Raw genomic sequence first — 6944 nt, forward strand, 5'->3', positions numbered from 1 at the left:
TGATCCCTGTCTCCTGTACAATGTCTGAACCTCATTCCATAGTTCATCAGGCACTCTTATCTATCAAATCTAGACCCTTAAATCTATTTCTCATTTCCACTGTATAATCATAGGGGATTTGATTTAGGTCATGCCTGAATGGTCTAGCGTTTTTCCCTATATTCTTTATTTTAAGTCTGAATTTGGCAATAAGGAGTTCATGATCTGAGCCACAGTCAGCTCCTGGTCTTGTTTTTGTTGACTGTATAGAGCTTCTCCATCTTTGTCTGCATAGAATGTAATCATCTGATTTCGGTGTTGACCATCTGGTGATGTCCATGTGTAGAGTCTGCTCTTGTGTTGTTGGAAGAGGGTGTTTGCTATGACCAGTGCATTTTCTTGGCAAAACTGTTTTAGTCTTTGCCCTGCTTCATTCCACATTCCAAGGCCAAATTTGCCTGTTACTCCAGGTGTTTCTTGACTTCCTACTTTTGCATTCCAGTCCTCTATAATGAAAAGGACATTTTTTGGGGTGTTAGTTCTACAAGGTCTTGTAGGTCTTCATAGAACCGTTCAACTTCAGCTTCTTCAGCCTTACTGGTTGGGGCATGGACTTGGATAACTGTGATATTGAATGGTTTGCCTTGGAGACAAATAGAGTTCATTCTGTCGTTTTTGAGATTGCATCCAAGTAGTGCATTTCAGACTCTTTTGTTGACCATGATGGCTACTTCATTTCTTCTGAGGGATTCCTGCCCGCAGTAGTAGATATAATGGTCATCTGAGTTAAATTCACCCATTCCAGTCCATTTTAGTTCACTGATTCCTAGAATGTTGACGCTCACCCTTGCCATCTCCTGTTTGACCACTTCCAATTTACCTTGATTCATGGACCTGACATTCCAGGTTCCTATGCAATATTGCTCTATACAGTATTGGATCTTGCTTCTATCACCAGTCACATCCACAACTGTGTGTTGTTTTTGCTTTGGCTCCATCCCTTCATTCTTTCTGGAGTTATTTCTCCACTGATCTCCAGTAGCATATTGGGCACCTACCCGCCTGGGGAGTTCCTCTTTCAGTATCCTATCATTTTGCCTTTTCATACTGTTCATGGGGTTCTCAAGGCAAGAATACTGAAGTGGTTTGCCATTCCCTTCTCCAGTGGACCAGACTCTGTCATACCTCTCCACCATGACCCGCCCATCTTGGGCTGCCCTGCAGGCATGGCTTGGTTTCATTGAGTTAGAAAAGGCTGTGGTCCTAGTGTGATTAGACTGACTAGTTTTCTGCGAGTATGGTTTCAGTGTGTCTGCCCTCCGATGCCCTCCCACAACACCCACCATCCTACTTGGGCCTCTCCCACCTTGGGGGTGGGGCATCTCCTACCTTGGGCGTGGGGCATCTCCTCACGGCTGCTCCAGCTAAGCAGAACAGCTGCTCCTCACCTTGGAGGAGGGGCATCTCTTCACCGCCGCCGCTCCTGACCTTCAACGTGGGATAGCTCCTCTAGGCTCTCCTGGGCCTGCGCAGCCACTGCTCCTTGGGATGCTCCTCTCGGCCACAGGCCCTTGCGTCGGGCGTGGGTGGCTCCTTCCAGCTGCCACCCCTGGCCTTGGGCTCGGGGTGGCTCCTCAGGGTCACCGCCCCTGGCCTCTGGTGCGAGGTGTCTCCTCCCAGCCGCCACTGACCTCAGACGCTGGGTAGCTCCTCTCGGCTGCCACCTCTGACCTCGGACACAGGGTAGCTCCTCTCGACCGTTCCTGCACCATTGCAGCCTGGCACTCTTGGCCACTCTCTGCATCAGGTGGCCAAAGTATTGGAGTTTCAGTTTCAACATCAGTCCTTCCAATGAACATTCAGGACTGATCTTTAGGATGGAATGGTTGGATCTCCTTACAGTCCAAGGGATTCTCAAGAGTCTTCTCCAACACCACAGTATCAGTTCAAAAGTATCAATTCTTCGGCGCTCAGCCTTCTTCACAGTCCAACTCTCACATCCATACATGACCACAGGAAAAACCATAGCCTTGACTAAATGAACCTTTTTGGCAAAGTAATGTCTCTGCTTTTTAATATGCTGTCTAGGTTGGACACAACTTTTCTTCCAAGGAGTAAGCGTGTTCTATTTTCATGGCTGCAGTCACCATCTGCAGTGATTTTGGAGCCCAGAAAAATAAAGTCTGCCACTGTTTCCACTGTTTCTCCATCTATTTGCCATGAAGTGATAGTACCCGATGCCATGATCTTTGTTTTCTGAATGTTGAGCTTTAAACCAACTTTTTCACTCTCCCCTTTATCATTATGTTGTAAATAAAATTAAATTTCATAATATGATCTTCAAGAATTCACAAGAACCCAATCCCTACTTTCTCAACCTCTTCATCTCTTCACTAGTTTCTTCCCATACTGGGCTTCCCAGGTGGTGTTAGTGGTCATGAAACCAGCTGCCAATTCAGGAGATGTAAGAGACACAGGTTCAAGCCCTGGATGGAGAAGACCCTTGGGGGTGGGCAGTGCAATCCACTCCGGTATTCTTGCCTAGAGAATTTTGTGGACAGGGGAAACTGGTGGGCTACTGTCCACAGGGTTGCAAAGAGTCGGACACGACTGAAGCAACTTAGTATGCATGCACACATACTTCCTACACTCCTGAAGACTAAGGAAGCTAATGAAAGTAAGAGATTTGGAAAGTCAAGAAGAATGAGGGTATATAATCTTTCACCCTGTAGAAACTGGGTTGCTTGGAGCAGCTCCAGTGTGACAATAGGTCTCTCAGCCGTGTCAGTGGAGCCCTCAGGTACCATCAGATATAATATCATTCACCAGACAAGAATAGTGTAGTTATGCTGGCATCCACTTGGCTTCATAAATGGTCGATATAATCATGCTAAACTGAGTAAACGCTACAGAATTTCTTGGTAATAATTGCAGTCATTTACATTAATAAACTTTAAGCCTCACAGGAATTCTTTGAGGTGGGTGCTGTTATCTTTTGCAGATGAGAAAATTGAGATCTGAAAGGCTAGTCACTTGTCCAAGGTCACACAGTTCACACAGGGTGTAACTGGGTTTTAACCTTGGTCTGCGTGATCCAGAGCACATGCTCTTAGCCACTGGGGTCTAGCCTCATGCAATCACTCCTTCACATAGGAGAAATCTTCACCAGAGCCCAGTCGGAAGATGCTTTTAAAAATATATATTATTAAATTGTATCTTTTAGAGATCATTGAGTGCTTTTCATCAAACGTGTATTTAGGAAATTTCCCTGTAGCATAATTTCATTTTGTGTGAACTTTAGAAGAAAAGCAATGTTGTGTTTGTGTTTTTATCTCCAATGCCTTTTATAACAATATTTATAACACAATGTGATCCTAAATTCCTTTAAGAGCAAAATAGTTTTTTTTTTTTAATTTAGTTATCTACTTTCATTTTATTTCTATTCTGTACTTCAAATGCACTTCCAGTTACAATTAAACCCCATAATTTCCACCCGTAACATCTGGATAAATATATAGAGAGTCTATGCCAAACAGCTATAATGCATGGAAAAATCCTCTTGGCATTCACTATATTTTTCCATTTCTTTAAAATTAGGTTTTACTTCTGTAGTAAACAGATGAAATGTATAGTTAGCTCATTTTTTTTTCTACTGGATGTTATCTTTGGTGTTTCCTTTTCTGTCAATTTCTTCCCAATACATCTGTTGCCACTAATTTTGATAAAGAAGCTTCTCATCCTTGTGAAAGTGCTTAAGTACTGATTATTTTCCCTTATTGTGTAAAAGAACATATGTTCAATTTTTTTTTTTTAATTTCCCAAATTACTTTGTATTCATCTCCTGGTGATCTCAGGCCTATTAAACAATACATTAAAGTATGTTCAGGAGACGATGTTGATTTTGATTGCTGAAAGAGACTGCCAAAACAAATCCTTCTAAAATAGCAAATCCTTCCATATTTCATTAAGAAAATTGATGGTCCTGAAGCTTCATAATTTGATGCAACACCTAAAAATTAAAGTGGCATCTGGAAATTTCAGAGTCAGCAAGTTACGTGATACACACGACATTAATCTTGGTGGAGTGAAGACATTTCACAAAATTCCCATGCTTTCATTTTATTTTGCTTGCCAATTATCATGAAGAAAGTCATTGTAGAAAGCTTGTTTTCTTACAAGGGAATTTTAATAGCACATAATATTTAACCAACTAACTAATTTCAACGATGCAAAAATCAACCCCCTAGAAATGTGAAAGCTATACTTGGTGCAGTTATGAGACCAGACAATCATTTCTGCAAATTCTGGCTTAAATTGGAATTACTTTCCCTAAGAAGCCTGAGGCATTTTCTTTGCAGACCAGCACTTTTTATCATATCCTTGTTTAATAAGGCTGATAGCAGTAAAAATTTTTCCCACTGCTTTACAGATACTGTGTTTTTTTGAGAAATCTCATATGATCGCTCTGACGGATTATGTTTGAAAGTCCCATGTTTTTGCAAAGTATAATATCATGATATATTTTATATTTTATTTTCTAGTTGAAAACTTCTTGTCCACAATGGTCCAGAAGAATATGTAAATATTGCCTCACACAGATACACTTGCCAGAACAACTTGCCTAAGAAATAAAACAACTAAATGTTTGACAAGTTAGAAATTTTCATCACTGAGAATGTTCTTTCTGTGGGTTACAATAACCTTGGATGTGAGAACTACACACTGACTTCTAAATTATGCAGTAGTGGAGTAAAGCTAAAAGAGAAAAAATTATATTTTTTGCTAAATTCCATGAACATTTTGCTGACATAGATTTATTGCTTGTACCATCTTTCCTCTAGCTTTTTATTAGTAGAATTCTAAGGAGAGTACTGCATAAAAGTTTTCACCTTGAAATGTAAATATTCTGTAGTGGGTTGCTACCAAAGCTGAATGTTGAAAATTAGCATGGTACAAGGCATATGTTCAGTAGTGGAGATGGAAATAATAATCCAACTAAAGTTTCATTCTTTGCCCCAGTGGATGCTGCTTTTCCTCACCAAGCAGAAGACAATTTCTGATCTCCCCACCTTACCCACATCTTTCTCAGGACCACCTGGAAATGGCAGTGGATAAAACCTGAAGTTAACTGCAACCTTCTCACTTCTTGAAGGTGTTTTCTACTTGGGTTGAAGTATTCTATAGTCTCATAGTAGCCAACACTCAATATTTATAAATCTGTCAAAACTCTTAGCTGAATTTCCTTACAATTTTCGCAACCCTTTGGCTTTCCTGGTGGCTCAGACAGGAAAGAATCCACCTACAATGCAGGAGACATGTGTTCAATCCCTGGGTTGGAAAGATCCCCTGGAGAAGGGAATGGCAATGCACTCCAGTATTCCTGCCTGGAGAATCCCATGAACACAGGAGCTGGGTGAGCTACAGTCCATAGGGTCGCAAAGATTCAGATACGATTGAATGACTAACATTTTTGGCACCCCATCTTCCTTCCTTGCTTGCTTTCTACAGATGAGCCAGGGCTCTTATCTTGTCTCTATTTGGAGGGACCTGTATTCCCTTAGATTTTGGACTATTTGACTCCCTGTTGCGTCAGCGATTTACTGGGTTCAAGCAGTTAAAGTGAGATAAGGAATAACCGACTGGTTCAAAATTGGGAAAGGAGTATGTCAAGGCTGTATATTGTTACCTTGCTTATTTAACTTATATGCAGAGTACATCATGTGAAATGTAAGGATGGTTGAATCACAAGAGTGGATTAAGATTTCCAGGAGAAATATCAACAACCTTAGATATGCAGATGATACACTCTAGAGCTCCCCTGGTAGCTCAGCTGGTGAAGAATCCACCTGCAATGCAGGAGGCCCTGGTTCGATTCCTGGATCAGGGAGAGCCCTTGGAGAACAGATAAGCTACCCACCCCAGTATTCTTCAGCTTCCCTGGTGGCTCCACCAGTGAAGAATCCGCCTGCAATGTGGGAGATCTGGGATTGATCCCTGGGTTGGGAAGATCCCCTGGAGGAAGCCATGGTAACCCTCTCCAGTATTCTTGCCTGGAGAATCCCCTTGGACAGAGGAGCCTGGCGGGTTACAGTCCATGGGGTGGCAAAGAGTCAAACATGAATGAGTGACTAAGCCCAGCACAGCACCACTCTAATGACAGAAAGTGAAGAGGAACTTAAGAGTCTCTTGATGAGGGTGAAAGAGGAGAATGATAAAGCTGGCCTAAAACTCAAATTCAAAAAACTAAGATCACAGCATCTCGTCCCATCACTTCATGGCAAATGGATGGGTAAAAAGTGCAAATAGTGACAGATTTCACTTTCTTGGGCTCCCCCAAAATGGCAGATGATGACTGCACCCATGAAATTAAAAGATGCTTTTTCCTTAGAAGAAAAGCTATGACAAACCTACACAGCATATTAAAAAGCAGAGACACCACTTTGTTGACAAAGTCCATATAGTCAAAGCTATGATTTTTCTAGCAATCATGTATGGATGTAAGAGTTGGCCTATAAGGAAGACTGAGTGCTGAAGCTTTCTAGCTGTGGTGCTGGAGAAAACTCTTGAGGGTCTTTTGGACAGCAAGGAGATCAAACCAGTCAATCCTAAAGGAATATTCATTGTAGGACAAATGATGAAGCTGAAGCTCCAATACTTTGGCCACCTGATTTGAAGAGCCAGATCATTGGAAAAGACCCTGATGCTGGGAAAGATTAAAGGCAAAAGGAGAAGAGCATGGCAGATGATGAAATGGTCAGATAACATCACTGACTCAATGGAGATAAATTTGAACAAACTCCAGGAGATTGCAGAGGACAGGGAAGACTGGCATGCTGCAATCCATGGGGTCACAAAGAGTCAGACATGCATTAGAAACTGAACAACAAATTATCCAACTTGTCATTTTTAAGGATGGGGAGGAGTGCTCTTTTATGTTTTCTGTATCTTAAGACAAAACTAAAGTC

The sequence above is a fragment of the Budorcas taxicolor genome, chromosome 2, assembly GCF_023091745.1.
Source record: "Budorcas taxicolor isolate Tak-1 chromosome 2, Takin1.1, whole genome shotgun sequence".
NCBI lineage: Eukaryota > Metazoa > Chordata > Mammalia > Artiodactyla > Bovidae > Budorcas > Budorcas taxicolor.